Consider the following 21682-nt stretch of genomic DNA (forward strand, 5'->3'; position numbering starts at 1 on the left):
GAGCTGCTGGGATTGCTGCACTGGACATAATTGGACCTTCAAAATTGTAAAAATAACTTGGCACAACAAATAAAAACTCTCTCTCTCTCTCTCTCTCTCTCTCTCTCTCTCTCTCTCTCTCTCTCTCTCTCTCTCTCTATATCTATATATATATATATAATATATATATATATATATATATATATATATATATATATATATATGTGTAATAATATTCATTTATCAATTTATTTAATTACACTTTTAAAGATGTTTTTAAAATGGACCATATTCTGTTTCTTCAACTTTAGAATCTACAGTGGTTATATCAAGCTGATAAACTGAAATGTTTTGAATCAATTTGTTAATTGAACATAGCCCCTGTGAGATTAATTTCCTCTCAAGAGCTGACCATGGACTTATAAAAAATTATTTTGCATTACAACACCCACAAACATGATAAATCCTGTTAAAAGATATTCAATATATTCAATTTTGTATGTACGACCAGCATTGTACAGGTTGACCTCTGGGCTTCTCAGTCTTTACCAGAAGACAGCTTCTCATCGTCGCTGACAGACTTGCCAGTGAAGTGAATCCTCAGCTGAGCAGCTTGTCTGTAAACCTGTGAGGGTGCAGCTCCCTGCTAGAGGAAGGGCTTGTCTGTGACCCTGTTAGGGTGCACCTAGACCTGTAGTTGAAAATGTGAGGGGTAGTCAGATATCCACCTAAACAACTACTGGCTCATGCTGAAAATGATCTTAAAACTGGGACCTCAAAGAGGATTCCTAGTGGCTCACCTGGTAAAGTTCCTCTTGAATCATACAGTCAGGGGAGTGCAGCTTCCTGGATTGCGAAGTTCCTGGTCTTTGCTGGGCATTCCACAGGGACTAACAGACGAAATTCAGCACAGACTGTTTCTCTTCATCACTCTACAGCGGACCCTTTCAGCAAAGTGCATTTAACCTCATTTAAAGTGTTGGCTATTGGTCTGGTCTATTTGAGTGACCCATATTCTACCCTGAACTTTGAGATAAGCAGATTAAAAAATCTATAATACCAGGGGAGTTAGCTCTTGTGGCCCCAAACATTGGAATTCAATGTCAGGTTCTTCTTGAGCGTTGAAGCAATTTCCTTCCTGAAGCCTCTGCTTAGCCAGCATTTTTGCGCTTTTTCTTAATTTGTGAGTCTGTAAAGTAAGTGAATCATTCATGAAGGATTAAATATAATTGAAGCTGGTATGGTACTATATACATGGCACTGTATCCAAGGACAAGGTCAGTGTGCCGGTTGACAAATAAATAAGGTTAGATTCATGGAAGGGTGAATAGGTTAGGCGATTCTCTGCTGTGTGGACTCTTTTAATAACAGCATAGATATTAAAGCGAGTTCACAGTATGTGCTACTCTAATAAACTCACAGGGAAAACACAATGAGATTATAAAATCTATTCATGGCTCTTATAGTTGTGAGTAACCAACTTGCTGCTTCCCCTAATGACAGACATGATATGCACCCAAGACACTGCTGGGGTAAAATGACCTCAGAAATAAAGCAGGAACAAACTCTCAGGAGGCAAAACAAGAACAATTTCAAATTCAAATTCAAATGAGCTTTATTGGCATGATGCTCTGGTGTTGCCAAAGCTTTTAAAATATTGCAAACCGAAATGGTAAAACAAGTAAGCAATAATACAAACAGGACAGCCCAATTCCCACTGAACAAAACAACTACTCTCCCAACCCAATGTCCCTCAGGCTGTGGCACGCTGACTTTCTTTAACCCAGTGTACAGCTATGGTAAAGGTTTTGCAACACCTTATATAATTAACTCATTTTGCTTCATAAAGTTGAATGAAATCTGCTGAATAATATTACTTTAACATATTGAATTACATACCTATTTGTAGTTTGTCATATACGTAAGAAAACCTGACAAAAATCAAAAAATCTAATATGAAATACTGTACTGCTATTATGGCTTCTGGTAGACTTTAGCCATATCATTTTATAGTTTATTTGATTACATGAACTAAATTACTGTATGTACGTATAGTTAATTTTTTTAAATTATGTCTCAGTCCTAAAATTCTAACTGATGCAAAACTTTTGCCCATAGCTGTAGTGTCAACATGAAAATGTATGGTTGCTATAGCATGTGTTTCTTTGAAAACTGCACATTTGAGACCTATATAACGAGGTAAGATTTATGAAATTATTTGGTTAGTGGTTCTATTGATACATATTGGTAGTGTTGCTGTTATTCTTAATTAAATAAATGAAGTTAATTTGAAATACTCATTTTGTTCTGATTTGTCCAACAGGAAGGAGTCATGGCGTGACCCCCCAGGCAACGCATGGTCGGCATCAAACCACGCCCCCTAACACAGAGCCACGCCCTCCTCTGTGCCCTGGAGCAGCAGCTGCTCCCTGCTTCATAGTTAAAGATTCTTACACCTTTAAGGAATACTCTCTGAATTGTAAAGGGTTATTTAATATTGTTTACACAAGCGTTGAGAGATTTAACATGGAATAACCTTTTTAAATTCGAAGCTGCTCAGTGAGTATTTCTTTTCAATTTGGAATCTATCTTTAGTCATTCATTCTAATCCAATGACAGGCATTCACACTGTTCCAAATTGCATCTCTTTGCTAAGCAGATGTGGCGCTTGACCTAAGAAAAGTTATTCTGTCTAGCTTATCACACTTGTTAATTAGACGTTTAACCTCTTCGGGGGCTTGTGGGCTATTCTGCTGTCCTCATTTTTGTAATTCCTGTATTATTCTATGAATGTTCATTGCATGTCTAGGGCCAGACTAACCCATTACTAGGCCCTAGGGAAGCACTTGAAGCCCCCCTACCCATGAACAAACAGCTAGACACACATATACATACAAACATACATATACACATACACACACCTCTATATACATTACAGCCTTTATAACTAGCCTTCCACCCTTTTACAACAGGTAGAATTCTCAGTTTGAAGTTAGTATGAACAACTGAATGAATCTGACGGAAAATTAAACTGTAGGGGATGTGCTAAATACATTTCAGAATAAAAACAGAAAAAAGCTGAAGCCTACCGGAAATCCTGTAGCACAGCTCGACAAGGACTTTTCCTGATTTCCTGAATAAAAAGGCAACAGTTCAAACAAACAAGGAACACCATGTGAAGTTGAAAAACTTTTTTTCACTAGCGGTAGCTCCACAATAGTCCACAAAAATAAATAGTAAAAAACAAACATGCCTGTACGTTGTTGTGTATTCAAATACGTTACAGTTTACTGCAGTCAAAATCGGCAACGTTTCCTTGTTTTTTTGTTGATCGGGTGGGTTTTGACTTGCTTCATTAAAGCAAATGCCCTTTTCTCAAGAGCAGAGAAATTGCCAATGTGTTGGCATATAAGTAAGTTCAGGTGTTCCCTATGGTAGATGTCTGTACTTGATAGAATTCTGTCCCCTTCATGATTCCACATCAACACAGCTGTTTACAATATTTGATGCAAGCTGCAGCAGAACTCAATGGCAGTGCTTGAGAACACAATGGGGCTCAGCCACAGAAATATCCCGTGTGCACATCCAGTGATCTTTTAAAAACTGCATCTGCACAAGCATGGCAGAAACAGTAATAACATTTTATTATAAAGGAAACTTTTTCAAAGTGGAAAACACTTTCTGTAATTGCAATGATTACAGACAGTGATTTCTACATGAACTGCTGATATCACTGTAAATAAAGTGTTACCAAAATCTGAATATTATAACTGATATTGATTTAAACAAGTTTCTTAATTCTTAATTCAAATTTTGTTATGCTGTAATTGTGGGATTTAATTTAACAGGGAAGTATTACCACACATTTCTTTACTGTCACACCATATCTCGTCGCCATATTGCCTTTTAATTTCTGGATTCTCTGTACAGTCCAACTAAGCTGCAAGATTTATTTTCCCACCTGTGTGAGTCTGTCTGTGTAGAGTGGGGGTGTAGACTGTGTGTGAGTCTGTGCCTGTGTAGATTGGGGGGGGGGGGGGGTGTAGACTGTGTGAGTGTTTCTGTGTAGACTTGGGTATCACTGTGTAGACTGTGTGAGTGTGTCTGTGTAGATTGGGGGGGTGTAGACTGTGTGAGTGTTTCTGTGTAGATTGGGGGGGTGTAGACTGTGTGAGTGTGTGTCTGTAGATTGGGGGGGTGTAGACTGTGTGAGTGTTTCTGTGTAGATTGGGGGGGTGTAGACTGTGTGAGTGTGTCTGTGTAGATTGGGGGGTGTAGACTGTGTGAGTGTTTCTGTGTAGATTGGGGGGGTGTAGACTGTGAGTGTGTCTGTCTAGATTGGGGGGTGTAGACTGTGTGAGTGTTTCTGTGTAGATTGGGGGGTGTAGACTGTGTGTGTGTTTCTGTGTAGATTGGGGGGTGTAGACTGTGTGTTGTCTGTGTAGAGTCTGGGTGTAGACTGTGTGAGTGTGTCTGTGTAGATTGGGGGGGTGTAGACTGTGTGAGTGTTTCTGTGTAGATTGGGGGGGTGTAGACTGTGTGAGTGTGTCTGTGTAGATTGGGGGGTGTAGACTGTGTGAGTGTTTCTGTGTAGATTGGGGGGTGTAGACTGTGTGAGTGTGTCTGTAGTAGTGAGTCTGTAGATTGGGGGGTGTAGACTGTGTGAGTGTGTCTGTGTAGATTGGGGGGGTAGACTGTGTGAGTGTGTCTGTAGATTGGGGGGGTGTAGACTGTGTGAGTGTGTCTGTGTAGATTGGGGGGTGTAGACTGTGTGAGTGTTTCTGTGTAGATTGGGGGGTGTAGACTGTGTGAGTGTTTCTGTGTAGATTGGGGGGGTGTAGACTGTGTGAGTGTGTCTGTGTAGATTGGGGGGTGTAGACTGTGTGAGTGTGTCTGTGTAGATTGGGGGGTGTAGACTGTGTGAGTGTTTCTGTGTAGATTGGGGGGGTGTAGACTGTGTGAGTGTGTCTGTGTAGAGTCTGGGTGTAGACTGTGTGAGTGTTTCTGTGTAGATTGGGGGGTGTAGACTGTGTGAGTGTGTCTGTGTAGATTGGGGGGTGTAGACTGTGTGAGTGTTTCTGTGTAGAGTCTGGGTGTAGACTGTGTGAGTGTTTCTGTGTAGATTGGGGGGTGTAGACTGTGTGAGTGTTTCTGTGTAGATTGGGGGGGTGTAGACTGTGTGAGTGTGTCTGTGTAGATTGGGGGGTGTAGACTGTGTGAGTGTTTCTGTGTAGATTGGGGGGTGTAGACTGTGTGAGTGTGTCTGTGTAGATTGGGGGGGTGTAGACTGTGTGAGTGTTTCTGTGTAGATTGGGGGGGTGTAGACTGTGTGAGTGTGTCTGTGTAGATTGGGGGGGTGTAGACTGTGTGAGTGTTTCTGTGTAGATTGGGGGGGTGTAGACTGTGTGAAAGATTGGGTGGGTGTAGACTGTGTGAGTGTGTCTGTGTAGATTGGGGGGGTGTAGACTGTGTGAGTGTTTCTGTGTAGATTGGGGGGTGTAGACTGTGTGAGTGTGTCTGTGTAGAGTCTGGGTGTAGACTGTGTGAGTGTTTCTGTGTAGATTGGGGGGTGTAGACTGTGTGAGTGTGTCTGTGTAGATTGGGGGGTGTAGACTGTGTGAGTGTGTCTGTGTAGATTTGGTGGTTGTAGACTGTGTGAGTGTTTCTGTGTATATTGGGGGGTGTAGACTGTGTGTGAGTCTGTTTCTGTGTAGATTGAGAGGTTGTAGGCTGCACGGCAAAAAAAAAAAATAGATTGTGGGGGGTGTAGACTGTGTGAGTGTTTCTGTATAGATTGGAGGGTGTAGACTGTGTGAGTCTGGGTGTAGACTGTGTGAGTGTTTCTGTGTAGATTGGGGGGGTGTAGACTGTGTGAGTGTGTCTGTGTAGATTGGGGGGTGTAGACTGTGTGAGTGTGTCTGTGTAGATTGGGGGGGTGTAGACTGTGTGTGAGTTGTCTGTGTAGATTGGGGGGTGTAGACTGTGTGAGTGTGTCTGTGTAGATTGGGGGGGTGTAGACTGTGTGAGTGTTTCTGTGTAGATTGGGGGGTGTAGACTGTGTGAGTGTGTCTGTGTAGATTGGGGGGTGTAGACTGTGTGAGTGTTTCTGTGTAGATTGGGGGGTGTAGACTGTGTGAGTGTGTCTGTGTAGAGTGTAGACTGTGTGAGTGTGTCTGTGTAGATTGGGGGGGGTGTAGTGTGAGTGTTTCTGTGTAGATTGGGGGGTGTAGACTGTGTGAGTGTTTCTGTGTAGATTGGGGGGTGTAGACTGTGTGAGTGTGTCTGTGTAGATTGGGGGGGTGTAGACTGTGTGAGTGTTTCTGTGTAGATTGGTGGGGGTGTAGACTGTGTGAGTGTTTCTGTGTAGATTGGGGGGGTGTAGACTGTGTGAGTGTGTCTGTGTAGACTGTGTGAGTGTGGGTGTAGACTGTGTGAGTGTGTCTGTAGACTGGGGGGGTGTAGACTGTGTGAGTCTGTCTGTGTAGATTGGGGGGTGTAGACTGTGTGAGTGTGTCTGTGTAGAGTGTGTGGGGTGTAGACTGTGTGATTCTGTGTAGATTGGGGGGGTGTAGACTGTGTGAGTGTGTCTGTGTAGAGTGTGGGTGTAGACTGTGTGAGTGTGTCTGTGTAGATTCTGGGTGTAGACTGTGTGAGTGTTTCTGTGTAGATTGGGGGGGTGTAGACTGTGTGAGTGTTTCTGTGTAGTGTGGGGGGTGTAGACTGTGTGAGTGTGGGGTGTAGAGTGGTGGGTGTAGACTGTGTGAGTGTTTCTGTGTAGATTGGGGGGTGTAGACTGTGTGAGTGTGTCTGTGTAGATGTGTGGGGGGGTGTAGACTGTGTGAGTGTTTCTGTGTAGATTGGGGGGGTGTAGACTGTGTGAGTGTTTCTGGGTGTAGTGTGGTGTGTCTGTGTAGACTGTGTGGTGTTTCTGTGTAGATTGGGGGGTGTAGACTGTGTGAGTGTTTCTGTGTAGATTGGGGGGGTGTAGACTGTGTGAGTGTGTCTGTGTAGATTGGGGGGGTGTAGACTGTGTGAGTGTTTCTGTGTAGATTGGGGGGGTGTAGACTGTGTGAGTGTCTGTGTGTAGATTGAGGAGGGATTGGGGGGGTGTAGACTGTGTGAGTGTGTCTGTGTAGATTGGGGGGTGTAGACTGTGTGAGTGTGTCTGTGTAGATTGGGGGGTGTAGACTGTGTGAGTGTTTCTGTGTAGATTGGGGGGTGTAGACTGTGTGAGTGTGTCTGTGTAGATTGGGGGGTGTAGACTGTGTGAGTGTTTCTGTGTAGATTGGGGGGGTGTAGACTGTGTGAGTGTGTCTGTGTAGAGTGGTGGGTGTAGACTGTGTGAGTGTTTCTGTGTAGATTGGGGGGTGTAGACTGTGTGAGTGTTTCTGTGTAGATTGGGGGGGTGTAGACTGTGTGAGTGTTTCTGTGTAGATTGGGGGGTGTAGACTGTGTGAGTGTTTCTGTGTAGATTGGGGGGTGTAGACTGTGTGAGTGTGTCTGTGTAGATTGGGTGGGTGTAGACTGTGTGAGTGTGTCTGTGTAGATTGGGGGGGTGTAGACTGTGTGAGTGTTTCTGTGTAGATTGGGGGGGTGTAGACTGTGTCTGTGTAGATTGGTGTGTCTGTGTGAGTGTGTCTGTGTAGGTGGGGGGGTGTAGACTGTGTGAGTGTTTCTGTGTAGATTGGGGGGGTGTAGACTGTGTGAGTGTTTCTGTGTAGATTGGGGGGGTGTAGACTGTGTGAGTGTGTCTGTGTAGATTGGGGGGGTGTAGACTGTGTGACTGTGTGTGTCTGTGTAGATTGGGGGGTGTAGACTGTGTGAGTGTTTCTGTGTAGATTGGGTGGGTGTAGACTGTGTGAGTGTGTTTCTGTGTAGATTGGGGGGGTGTAGACTGTGTGAGTGTTTCTGTGTAGAGGGTGTAGACTGTGTGAGTGGTGTAGATTGGGTGGGTGTAGACTGTGTGAGTGTGTCTGTGTAGAGTGGGTGGGTGTAGACTGTGTGAGTGTGTCTGTGTAGAGTAGACTGGGTGTAGATTGGGTGGGTGTAGACTGTGTGAGTGTTTCTGTGTAGATTGGGGGGTGTAGACTGTGTGAGTGTGTCTGTGTAGATTGGGGGGTGTAGACTGTGTGAGTGTGTCTGTGTAGATTGGGGGGGTGTAGACTGTGTGAGTGTGTCTGTGTAGATTGGGGGGTGTAGACTGTGTGAGTGTTTCTGTGTAGATTGGGGGGTGTAGACTGTGTGAGTGTGTCTGTGTAGATTGGGGGGGTGTAGACTGTGTGAGTGTTTCTGTGTAGATTGGGGGGTGTAGACTGGTGAGGGGTGTAGACTGGGTGTAGACTGTGTGAGTGTTTCTGTGTGGGGGGGGTGTAGACTGTGTGAGTGTGTCTGTGTAGATTGGGGGGGTGTAGACTGTGTGAGTGTTTCTGTGTAGATTGGGGGGTGTAGACTGTGTGAGTGTTTCTGTGTAGATTGGGGGGTGTAGACTGTGTGGTGGTCTGTAGATTGGGGGGTGTAGACTGTGTGAGTGTGTCTGTGTAGATTGGGGGGTGTAGACTGTGTGAGTGTGTCTGTGTAGATTGGGGGGGTGTAGACTGTGTGAGTGTGTCTGTGTAGATTGGGGGGTGTAGACTGTGTGAGTGTGTCTGTGTAGATTGGGGGGGGGTGTAGACTGTGTGAGTGTTTCTGTGTAGATTGGGGGGTGTAGACTGTGTGAGTGTTTCTGTGTAGATTGGTGGGTGTAGACTGTGTGAGTGTGTCTGTGTAGATTGTGAGGGTGTAGACTGTGTGAGTGTGTCTGTGTAGATTGGGGGGGGTGTAGACTGTGTGAGTGTGTCTGTGTAGATTGGGGGGTGTAGACTGTGTGAGTGTGTCTGTGTAGATTGGGGGGGTGTAGACTGTGTGAGTGTTTCTGTGTAGATTGGGGTCTGTGTTTCTGTGTAGATTGGGGGGTGTAGACTGTGTGAGTTTGTGTGTAGATTGGGGGGGTGTAGACTGTGTGAGTGTGTCTGTGTAGATTGGGGGGGTGTAGACTGTGTGAGTGTTTCTGTGTAGATTGGGGGGGTGTAGACTGTGTGAGTGTGTCTGTGTAGATTGGGGGGGTGTAGACTGTGTGAGTGTGTCTGTGTAGATTGGGGGGTGTAGACTGTGTGAGTGTTTCTGTGTAGATTGGGGGGTGTAGACTGTGTGAGTGTGTCTGTGTAGATTGGGGGGGGTGTAGACTGTGTGAGTGTGTCTGTGTAGATTGGGGGGGTGTAGACTGTGTGAGTGTTTCTGTGTAGATTGGGGGGGTGTAGACTGTGTGAGTGTGTCTGTGTAGATTGGGGGGGTGTAGACTGTGTGAGTGTTTCTGTGTAGATTGGGGGGTGTAGACTGTGTGAGTGTGTCTGTGTAGATTGGGGGGGTGTAGACTGTGTGAGTGTGTCTGTGTAGATTGGGGGGTGTAGACTGTGTGAGTGTTTCTGTGTAGATTGGGGGGTGTAGACTGTGTGAGTGGGTGTGTGTGAGTGTTTCTGTGTAGATTGGGGGGGTGTAGACTGTGTGAGTGTGTCTGTGTAGATTGGGGGGTGTAGACTGTGTGAGTGTTTCTGTGTAGATTGGGGGGTGTAGACTGTGTGAGTGTGTCTGTGTAGATTGGGGGGTGTAGACTGTGTGAGTGTGTCTGTGTAGATTGGGGGTGTAGACTGTGTGAGTGTGTAGACTGTGAGTGTGTCTGTGATTGGGGGGGTGTAGACTGTGTGAGTGTGTCTGTGTAGATTGGGGGGGTGTAGACTGTGTGAGTGTTTCTGTGTAGATTGGGGGGGTGTAGACTGTGTGAGTGTGTCTGTGTAGATTGGGGGTGTAGACTGTGTGAGTCTGTCTGTGTAGAGTAGGGTGGGTGTAGACTGTGTGAGTGTGTCTGTGTAGAGTGTGTAGGGTGTAGACTGTGTGAGTGTTTCTGTGTAGATTGGGGGGGGGTGTAGACTGTGTGAGTGTGTCTGTGTAGTTTCTGTAGATTGGGGGTGTAGACTGTGTGAGTGTGTCTGTGTAGATTGGTGGGTGTAGACTGTGTGAGTGTTTCTGTGTAGATTGGGGGGTGTAGACTGTGTGAGTGTTTCTGTGTAGATTGGGGGGTGTAGACTGTGTGAGTGTGTCTGTGTAGATTGGGGGTGTAGACTGTGTGAGTGTGTCTGTGTCTGGGTGGGTGTAGACTGTGTGAGTGTGTCTGTGTAGAGTCTGGGTGTAGATGTGAGTGTTTCTGTGTGTGAGGGGGTGTAGACTGTGTGAGTGTTTCTGTGTAGATTGGGGGGTGTAGACTGTGTGAGAGAGTGTGTCTGTGTAGACTGTGTGAGTGTTTCTGTAGGTGGGGGACTAGACTGTGTGAGTGTGTCTGTGTAGATTGGGGGGTGTAGACTGTGTGAGTAGACTGTGTGTCTGTTCTGTGTAGAGTCTGGGTGTCTAGTAGACTGTGTGAGTGTTTCTGTGTAGATTGGGGGGTGTAGACTGTGTGAGTGTGTCTGTGTAGATTGGGGGGGGTGTAGACTGTGTGAGTGTTTCTGTGTAGATTGGGTGGGTGTAGACTGTGTGAGTGTGTCTGTGTAGATTGGTGGGGTGTAGACTGTGTGTGTGTTTCTGTGTAGATTGGGGGGGTGTAGACTGTGTGAGTGTGTCTGTGTAGATTGGGGGGGGGGGTGTAGACTGTGTGAGCGTTTCTGTATAGATTGGGGGGTGTAGACTGTGTGAGTCTGTTTGTGTAGAGTCTGGGTCTAGGCTGTGTGAGTGTTTCTGTGTAGATTGGGTGGTGTAGACTCTGTGTCAGTGTGTCTGTTTAGATTGGGGGGTATAGATTGTGTGTGAGTCTGTTTCTGTGTAGATTGAGAGGTTGTAGGCTGCACGGCAACAAAAAAAAAAATCTTTAATAAATATTTATTTATCTGAAAATAAGAAAGTTCGAAAAATTTTTGAAAAAATAGCAGTGTGTAAGATAGCAGGGAAGGGGTTAAAATCCTTCCCTGCTAAAGCATGTGAGAATGCACATTTGGGTGTTATTGGGCTAATTGTTTAATTGTTTTATTGTTTAGTAATCCACTGCACCTGGTGGTAATTGTAAATTAGAGCCAGGTGCAGGGTATTTAAGAGAGACAGTCAGTTTGTTCTGGGCTGCTGAGAGGAAGGAACAGAAAGTGTGCTCTGGTTCTGAGCAGTCAGAATAAGGTACCGTGTTCAACTGTGTGGTTAATGTGTTTCAGGTACCGGTAAACCTCTTAGCTGTCCGAGGTATTAGTTAGGGGAATCGTGACTGCATAGTTAGTGCTCCATTTCTGTTTCCTTAATAACTATGTTATAAAGTGTTAAAGCATTATATATGGTTTATAAGCATGCAATAGCCATAAACAGAATTACAGTTTTATAACGGGGACAGTTTTTAGCCACCTATTGTACTTGAGATGTTTAAACTTAACTATGGCTATGGCTATTGCATGGTTATAAGCCATATATAATGCTTTATTAACACTCTATAACATATTTATTATGCATATGTTATACATTTATTAATAAGCAGCCCTTTAATATAGTGTTACCATATTTTGAAAATGCTGTTTTATTTTGACTCCAAAGTTGTAATAAGCAGCCCTACACTGAATCCTAGAATACAGTAGGGATGTTTAGACATCAAATGACGTTCAAACATTGCATGTGATTGGTTCTCTGTTGCTTCACAAACACATTATCGCCTGATTCTGTTGGCCAAAATGGCCAGTCAAAGTCTGATAATTGTGGCAAGTGCTGGGCGTAGTCACTAGCTTGATCAAAAGCTAAATTGAAATACTTGCATGAAAATTTAATATTTTGAGTGGATGAGGAATGGAGAGAAAATGTAAATCAGTTTAATATAAAAAAAACCCTGAACATTTCAAAGTATACAAAAAGCCAAATAGCAGAAGTGGGCCAGATGAGGCAGAGGATGCACAGCGCTGCAAATTCGCGCTGACCTTCCAGCACGATAGCAATTGTTATTTTCTTTATTCGACTCTCTTGCCTTATATCTTTCGTCTCTCATTCCTTCGCCCTTAACACCCAACCCTCTATATATACAGTTGTTCCAGGATTCAATTACTAATTAATTATTCATTTGAATCCCAGCAAGTGAACTAATTTGTGCAATCACCATGCTCGCATACTTTTACATGTGTTAAGATAAAAACCGAAAATGCAGAACGTTAGATATGTGTAGTGGTCTAGCGATCTGTGTAATTGTGTTTGTGTACTGTACTCCTACTGTGGTTGTGTACTATAGTCCCCGTTATTTTGTGTTCCATTCTGTGACGGAAAGATGAGTTCTGGTGATGAATCTTTCTCCCGACCTGTGAGGGCGCTAAAGAATGAGAGGAGAAGTATCTGGAAGGGCTGGCCTGACAGTTCGTTTCTGGGTCAGGGAAGTGGGTCAGCCTGGAAAGAAGCGTGACTCTGTTGTAAGACTATATTGATTTGAAAGGTAAACGAGAGACAGCTGCAAGTAATAAGGCAGCTGCAACCGTTTACCTAGATATCATGCAGGATTACATATAGGGGCCAGGGTAACGCTGAACTTTTCCTTCGTTTGGGTAACGTGAGGAGAGAAGGACTGAGAGAGGAGCTCTCAGAGTGTATTACATGTTGTCTTTGTTTGTTTATAATTGTCTGTCTTTTTCGCACCACTAGACGGTTAACGCACACCTCCGGAGCTGTCGCCACGTAAAGCACTATCCAGAGCAACACTGAACAGAGCACCTGCACGTCTGAATATCACCCAGGACTGGTGACCGTGCCTTTGTTTGTGTGTGAGACTGTACTGTGTTTGCCATCCCCGCGCTTTACACATTGTTGTGTACGGCCGGGGATTTATTATTTGACGGTCGCCAGACCTGGAAACATTTGTTCACTGAATCACTGTTGTCTGTTCATCACTCCTGCATCGCATCACCGCTACACCTGTTCCCTTTACCAACCACTTTGCCACACGTGGTGTCAGATCCGGGATTATGGATCGCAACGCACCGGCGGAGCTGCTGCAGGCGCTGGAGAGCAGACGGGATGCAGAGGAGAGAAGGAGGGAGGAGCACTACACGGCGCTCATTGAACGGGTAGGGCTGGCCATGGCGGCAGTAACAACCCCTACCGTAACATCACCGATGTCGCCCCCTAAGGCTAGGGCGATGAAAATGACGGTGGAGGATGACCCGGAGGCATTCTTGGTGGCGTTTGAGCGACTGGTCACCGCGGCAGGATGGCCGCGGGAGTTCTGGGCGAGCCAGGTGGGACCCTGCCTGACTGGGGAGGCTCAGGCAGCTTACCAAGCCCTGAGCGACCAGTACGCCACCGATTATGACCTTGTCAAGCAGGCTATTCTCCGCCGCCTCAACATTACAGCAGAGACTCATCGGACGCGGTTCCAGGAATTCCGGAGAGCCCCAGAGACACGCCCCAGGGTGGTCGCAGAGCGGTTGTGCGACCACATGGTCCATTGGCTGACCCCCAACAAAAAGACCGCGCCGCAGATGGGGGAAGCCATTCTGGTAGAACAGTTCTGCCATGTGGTCGGCGCCGAAATGCAGGCGTGGATCCGACGCCACAACCAGACACCCTGGAGGAGGCTGTCGAACTGGCCGAAAACTTTGAGGACTCCCTGACGTCGGCCTGTGTCGGGAGATTGTCAGACCCTGCCCTTCACAGTCACCAACCTCTCCCTCCCTCTCCTCCAACACCACCACCACCCTCGTTCCCGGCACCCAGACCTCCCAGACCGCCGACCCCGTTGGGCCCCCTTGCCTCCCCCCCATGGAGACCGAGGTTTGCCCCCAGCTGGGGTAGAGGTTTTGCCCCTGCCCCGTTGCCCTACCAGCAGCAGGACAGATATGTAACCTATCCGCACTCTGTCCCCCCTCTCTGTTTCAGATGCAACCAGCCGGGACACCGTGCCAGGTCCTGCCCCGCTGCCATGGAGTGTGACGTGGCAGCATGCAATTGGGCATCTGAAACGGGTAAGCATGGGGAAAAAGGTCGGGAGGGGCCCTGTCTGATTGACGTTGTTTTAGGGAATGTGAAAACCCACGCGTTAGTGGACACAGGGTGTGAGCAAACCTTGATTAGGACAGCTCTCTTGGGCGGTGTGTCGTGGCGGCCACAAGGTCAGGTGGCCGTCTCCTGTATCCATGGAGACACGGCGACATACCCCACATTAAAAGTATACTTATCAGTAGGACCGATAAAACGTCACCTCGTAGTCAGGGTGGCGGAAAGGTTGCCACACCCAGTTATTCTGGGCCGAGACTGGCCAAACTTTAAACAATTAATGCAAATAATGGCAGTCTCAGCCACACACGTAAACGTGGCAGAAAAAAAAAAGAGAACGAATTGGTGATGTGTTCCCTTTTCATCCTGAAATGTTTTCCCCTCTTTTCTGTCCTAGAAAAACAAATAAGGAGAGACGGATCGCGAAATGGGAGGGAGCGTCTTTGAGACACGGCTGGGGTCTGGTGGGAGAGTGCTGTAATGGTAACAAACGCCAGTCGAAGGGAGTGGGAACGCAGTGTGACCGAGAGGGCGAGGTTACTGGACCGACTAGGGCAGAGGTTATTCCAGCCCCTCTCAATGTACCGGACCTGTGGTACTCAAGCGCGGACATAGTGTGGGGCCAACATAACGACCCGTCACTAGTGCACGCTTGGGGGCAGGTCCGGTCCATTGACGGTAAGGATGTTGATGGCGCTGGGGTGCTAGTATATCCACATTTCAGTATCAAGGGGCGATTACTGTATAGGGTAAACCTAGCCGCGGGCACAGGACAGCCTGTAACACAATTATTGGTTCCCCCGTCTTGTCGGACCGAGGTCATGAGGCTGGCGCATGATATCCCTTTTGCGGGGCACCTCGGAGCCGAGAAGACGAGGGAACGGATATTGGCTCGATTCTATTGGCTCGGTCTTCATACTGATGTGTCGAGATATGTAGCCACATGCCCAGACTGCCAGCGAGTAGCGCCGGGTCGAGTGCGCCCCGCCCCTTTGGTCCCACTGCCGATTATTTCCACTCCTTTTGAGCGCATTGCAATGGACATAATGGGCCCTTTGCTACCTTCTGACTCCGGGTATACGCATATATTAGTAGTGGTAGATTATGCAACGCGATACATGGAGGCAGTTCCATTGAGGTCCACTAGTGCAGCTGCAATAGCCACCGAGTTAGCGCAGATTATGGCTAGAGTAGGGATCCCCAAGGAGATTTTGACTGATCACGGAACCAATTTTTTGTCCAATATTTTACAGCAGGTGTACAAAATATTAAAAATACGTCCCATCAGGACGTCCGTTTATCATCCACAATCGGACGGTTTGGTTGAACGTTTTAATCAGACCTTAAAGTCGATGCTGAAGCGATTCGTAACACAGGAGCAGAAACATTGGGCATCGCTTCTTCCCTACCTCCTTTTTGCAGTAAGAGAAGTGCCACAGAGTTCAACGGGGTTCTCCCCCTTTGAGCTCCTGTACGGCCGGCAGCCTCGCGGCATTCTCGACCTGCTGAGAGAGGGGTGGGAGGAGCACAAAGGCTCGTCTAAAAATGTAGTGAAGTATGTGCTCCTACTCAGAGATCGCCTGGATTTGGTCGGTCGTTTGGCCCAAGACAACCTCAGGTCGACTCAGCACCGACAACAGCAGCATTACAACAAAAATGCACGGATTCGAACCTTTCGACCAGGGGACAAGGTAATGCTGCTACTTCCCTCATCTGAATCGAAACTGTGTGCTAAATGGCAGGGGCCGTATGAGGTGATTCGGGCTATAGGGAAAGTAAATTATGAAATTAGACAGCCCGATCGCCGAAATGAACGTGAAATTTATCATGTCAATTTGTTAAAGCCCTGGCAGGCAAGGGAGGTCTTATTTATAGCCCCAGGCAATATGGAGGATGATTTAGGTCCCTGTCCAGAGACCCCGAGCACCAGAGCGATTGCAATGGGGGAACAATTGGCTCCAGATCAGCAAAGAGAGCTACAGAAACTTATTGAGGAGTTCAGCGATGTTTTTTCTGACGTGCCCGGCAGAACAAACTTAGTTGAATATGACATTATCTCTCCACCAGGTGTCACAGTGCGAGAGAGACCGTACCGGATCCCGGAAAGTCGACGAAGTGGCGTTCGCAAAGAGGTATGGGATATGCTCGAGCTTGGGGTGATTGAACCTTCCAGGAGCGAGTGGTGCAGTCCGATCGTCATAGTGGCTAAGAAAGACAGCACCAACCGCTTCTGCGTGGATTTCAGAAAGGTGAACGCTATTGCTAAGTTCGATGCATATCCCATGCCTCGGGTCGACGAACTTTTAGACAGACTGGGAAAAGCGAGGTTTATTTCCACTCTGGACCTGACGAAGGGATACTGGCAAATCCCTTTAACCCGCAGCTCCAGAGAGAAAACCGCATTTTCAACACCAGAAGGGCTGTTCCACTTTAAAACCATGCCGTTTGGGCTACATGGTGCGCCCGCTGCCTTTCAGAGACTGATGGACCAGGTTTTACGCCCACATCATGAATATGCAGCAGCGTATATTGATGACGTGGTGATTTACAGCTCCACCTGGCGAGAGCATTTGGCTAGGGTTGCAGCCGTTCTTCAGTCTCTAAGGGCAGCCCGGCTGACAGCTAACTTGAGGAAATGTGCGTTTGCCAAAACAGAGACTCAATATTTGGGATTTTTAATGGGGAATGGAAGGGTGAGACCTGTAGTCACCAAAATCCAGGCTTTGGTTGATGCAGCGATCCCCAAAACCAAGACTCAGGTGAGGTCACTACTGGGCTTAGCCGGTTATTACCGCTGCTTCATCCCCGAGTATGCCACAGTGGTTAACCCGTTAGTCGACCTCACAAAAAAGAGTGCTCCAAATTTAATTAAATGGTCAGCTGAGTGTCAGGGGGCGTTTGATACTATTAAGCGTACACTTTGCCAGGCCCCCACTCTTATCACACCAGATTTCACCAAGAGATTCATCCTCCACACCGACGCATCGGATGTAGGTTTGGGTGCAGTCTTGTCCCAAAAAGTAGCTGGAGTAGAGCACCCGATATTGTACCTAAGTAAAAAAAATGTTACCTCGGGAACGTAACTACTCCGTAGTCGAAAAAGAGTGTTTGGCCATTAAATGGGCTACTCACTCTTTAAGATACTACCTGCTGGGACACTCATTTGATCTGGTCACAGACCACGCCCCACTCACGTGGTTAAGCACAATGAAGGACAGCAATGCCCGAATAACTCGGTGGTATCTGGCATTGCAGCCCTTCATGTACCACATGGTACACCGTGCAGGGAAAGACCACCAAAATGCGGATTATTTTTCCCGGGAGGGGGGAGTAATGGGGAAGGTAGATTTAGCCGAGTGTTCCTTCGGCTCCACTCTGAGCGGTGGGATATGTGACGGAAATATGAGTTCTGGTGATGAATCTTCCTCCCGACCTGCGAGGGCGCTAAAGAACAAAAGGAGAAGTATCTGGAAGGGCTGGCCTGACAGTTCGTTTCCGGGTCAGGGAAGTGGGTCAGCCTGGAAAGAAGCGCGACTCTGTTGTAAGACTGTATTGATTTGAAAGGTAAACGAGAGGCAGCTGCAAGTAATAAGGCAGCTGCAACCGTTTACCTAGATATCATGCGAGATTACATATAGGGGCCAGGGTAACGCTGATCTTTTCCTTCGTTTGGGTAACGTGAGGAGAGAAGGACTGAGAGAGGAGCTCTCAGCGCGTGTATTACGTGTTGTCTTTGTTTGTTTATAATTGTCTGTCTTTTTCGCACCACTAGACAGTTAACGCACACCTCCGGAGCTGTCGCCACGTAAAGCACTATCCGGGGCACCACTGCACAGAGCACCTGCACGTTTGAATATCACCCAGGACTGGTGACTGTGCCTTTGTTTGTGTGTGAGACTGTACTGTGTTCGCCATCCCCGCGCTTTACACATTGTTGTGTACGGCCGGGGATTTATTATTTGACGGTCGCCAGACCTGGAAACAGCACAAATAAACATGTGTTCACTGAATCACTGTTGTCTGTTCATCACTCCTGCATCGCATCACCGCTACACCTGTTCCCCTTACCAACCACTTTGCCACACATTCCCACTCTATTTCCTGCCGTTTGCTTGTATAACCCTTTCTCTGTGTCTGTGTAAATAAATGTAGCCTGTGCGTGTGGCGCTTTCTGTGTCCCCCTGTAATTGGTTGTTGATTGTCTGAGGACCAATGCGATGTGTGTAAGCTCTGGTACCCGATTATAATAAACTGGCCGGGCTACATTATAAAAGGATGCTGCGCTGCTAAATATGTTGTTGCTGTTCTGAGCGCTGGTTGCTGTATTTAAATCCTGTATTCCTGTGCTGCTGACTGAGCTGTGAGAGCGTCCAGTGGTGCTGTAACAGAGCCGTCAACTCTGGTTGTGAGGGTGTCCGCCAGTGGTGTGTGCTTAAATAAAAAGGATTTGAAGAACAGGAACCAAGTGTGTCGTCTCCGTCCTTTCTGCTTGCTTGCAAAGCACTATAGAATTTTCGCAGGTAGGTTATGGAATAAAATTTAGCGCGGACATTTCACAGACATGTTTAAACATTAAATAAAACTAAGTAGACAATATTTCATAGCACTATAAAAGCCTAAAACTAGTGATACTTGCTTCCTTACTAAAGAGTGCTGTCATTTGTAAAGGCAAGCATACAGCATCCCCCATCAGTTGCTGCCAACATTCTCTGTCTGGTGAGGACTTGACATACATTGAGACTGCATATCTGCATCCACTGAATTGGTTGGAAGTGTAAGGCAAAGCTTTGACAAGTTATGCAGATGTGGAAATCGATTAGAAACAGTCCCAAAACTTGGTTACCCAAGGGCGTACTCTCGGATCAGGTGATATAGGGTGAAACGTCATTAAAGTAAATAGTGGGTTATGGCCAGTGATGTAGTCCTAAATCTTTAAATACCGGAACGCCAATTAAAATATAGATTTTTCTAACTTAAATGATTGGAATTCACGTTTTATTTGTACACTGAACTTTTATTTCAAGAGGTAATGCGTGCGTCTCCCTTGCGACATTGAGGCTACTCCCCCAGTGCTGAGAGTGCCGTTATTCCAGTCAAATTTTGTTTGTTTTGAAAGCATCTAGCGGGTTAATGTTGTCTTTCGTGGTTTGGTTATTTATTTATTTATTTTTTGGCTATTCTTATCATGCATGTTTTTTTTTTGTTGTTTTTTTTTTTTTTTTTTTTTTTTTGCTATTATCTTCTATTATGTCATCTCCAGCGCTGAACTTCAATCACTACGCTGTAGAATATCACATCCCAATATAACATCCTTTCTGGAGCTCTGCATCCAATCTAACGCTCAGTATTTTTATTCATCACTAATTTAAGAACTGTATCAGTACACTTTTTAAACATATTTTTAAAGACTATGTGCCGACAGTTTTGAGCAATTTCATTGTACACTACATTCTGAATATTACCTAAAAATAAATAAATAAACAGCGGTTCTGGTATTGTAAGCTGTGTAACATTACCTACCGGTATTTATTATTTTAAATACTGGCCACAGTCGTAGGATGCACTTTTGCTAGCAACAGTAGTCGTCAGCATTTTTACAAAAAAGTGTTATACTTCTTAAAGTAGTACAGTAGTTTGTAATAGAAGTACTAATGTTCCCTTCAGTGCATCACAGGGACAACTGAATCAGACAATTGTGCGGGAGATTTAACTACACACACTTAAAATACGCGCTATTCAGAGACTCAGATTCTGAACGTACCATCAAAACTGGTATCAAACTGAATAATACAATGCCCTTCAGATTATAGAAATGAACCTTATATTAAGACTTTCATATAAAAATTGTAATACCTCGGAATCATTTCTGCAGATCAACAGTCTTAATAGATTTTAAACATAAGTTCTTTACTTGTTAACAACTAGCTTTTCTTAAACTAAGATAAGGGATACATGAACTGCCATATATCCATGAATTAGATATTTATGCATTTTCTGTATATTTGAAGGTTTATTGTTTGAATAAAAAAAAATGTTGAAAAAATATTTACTCTTGTTTTTCCTTTTTAACATGTTGAAAAATGTACCATAATGGTAGAATCACCCATATATATATATATATATATATATATATATATATATATATATATATATATATAGTATTGGTAACAATAGTCTTCCTGAGGGGGATTTCATCTCCCACTATGGCTGAGTCTGCAGTACATATTTAATATATGAATCAGTCAAGAAAATAAGTGAGGCAAGGTTGGATAGTAAATACAGCTTTATATATTTTGTTTAAATATAGCTGATACAGCAGAGTAAATAAATAAATAACATAAAAAATACAATGTTTTTGAAATTCATTTGCCTAATAATCAAAGTTTTTCTCTGTCTCCATCTAGGTTTGCCAGCTGCTGCATAATCCAGTTTATATCCACATCATATTTGTTTTCATCAAGTTGAATTATTTTGAATTTCAGAAAGTCAGAAAACAGTGACAGTGACGTTTTAGTCACCATTTTAATGTTTGGAGTATTTTTCTCTTATGGCATGTTTTGTAATTCATTTTCTGTTAACCCACAGAATTGGTGTTCAGCCATTTTCTCTTGTGAGGAGCGCAGGAGAGAAAGGTATTCCTTTGAAAAGGGGCGGGACTGACAGTAATGTGAACCAATCGCATGACACTGCAACTATTGACCAGTGGTGTAAGGATGTTAGGGCAATAATTCAATCTATTTTTCCTCCTATGATAAAGTTGTAACCAGTCACCGACGCGATTCAGTTATATATATTATATATATATATATATATATATATATAATATATATATATATATATATATATATATATAGACACACACATACACAGTGGCTGATTCATGAAGTACAATGTAGAATGTGAGGGTTACAAAGTGTTGTCAATACATATTAGGTAAGATTTACTGCAGTAATCTTTGAGTTAACCTGGTTCTTCATCTACATTTCTTCATGCAGAGAAATATGTAGAACTATATCTGACTCTCTTCACACTTTCACACTCAGCTTCTTTTTCAATTTCAAAACTAGTCACACACTTAGCTTCAACTAATTTTCAAATCTGTGTCTACAGTATGATTTCTTATAACACCTTTTACATGATATCACAGCAAGTAGGTTATTGGTTTTCTGCCAAAGAAAAAGAAAAAAAATCAAGAAGTGGCACATCACAGTGTTGCTGAACGTTAAGAAAACATCTGGGAAAGGAAAGGAATGGAAAGGAAATAATCATTGCTGTAAAGGCATCTTGATATATGAAAATTGTGGCAGAACAAGAGCTCTGTAAATAGTGTGGGTGTTTGTGTGTGTTTTGGTGGTGGTTGGCAGGGATGGGGTTTGTTCCTGTTCCTGTCAAAAAAAGGTGAGAATGTGCCTGCTCCCAAATAGAATAACTAGTGATAATTGGGAGCAGCCACATCCTATAAAAGGAGAGCCCAGAGCTCAGTTACAGAGACAACCAGGGAACTGGGTACAGTGAGGTTTGTTGCTACAGGAAGATAAACTGACTTGCCTGTATTTTTATTTTAAAAATTGTTGCAATGTGCCCCACCCCTGTGTGTATTTTGTGTTATATGTTGTGTGTGGTGTGTTAATGTTGGTGTATAGGTATTGGTGCACGGGATATAAATGGATCT

At 45.0% G+C, this 21682-nt stretch overlaps 1 pseudogene; it reads left to right on the forward strand.

The window, feature by feature from the left end:
* The window catches only part of LOC121330130, a 41443-nt pseudogene extending 39123 nt beyond the window's left edge, over window positions 1–2320 (forward strand).
* Window positions 2321–21682: the final 19362 nt, after the last annotated feature.

This window comes from Polyodon spathula, chromosome 17, assembly GCF_017654505.1.
Source record: "Polyodon spathula isolate WHYD16114869_AA chromosome 17, ASM1765450v1, whole genome shotgun sequence".
NCBI lineage: Eukaryota > Metazoa > Chordata > Actinopteri > Acipenseriformes > Polyodontidae > Polyodon > Polyodon spathula.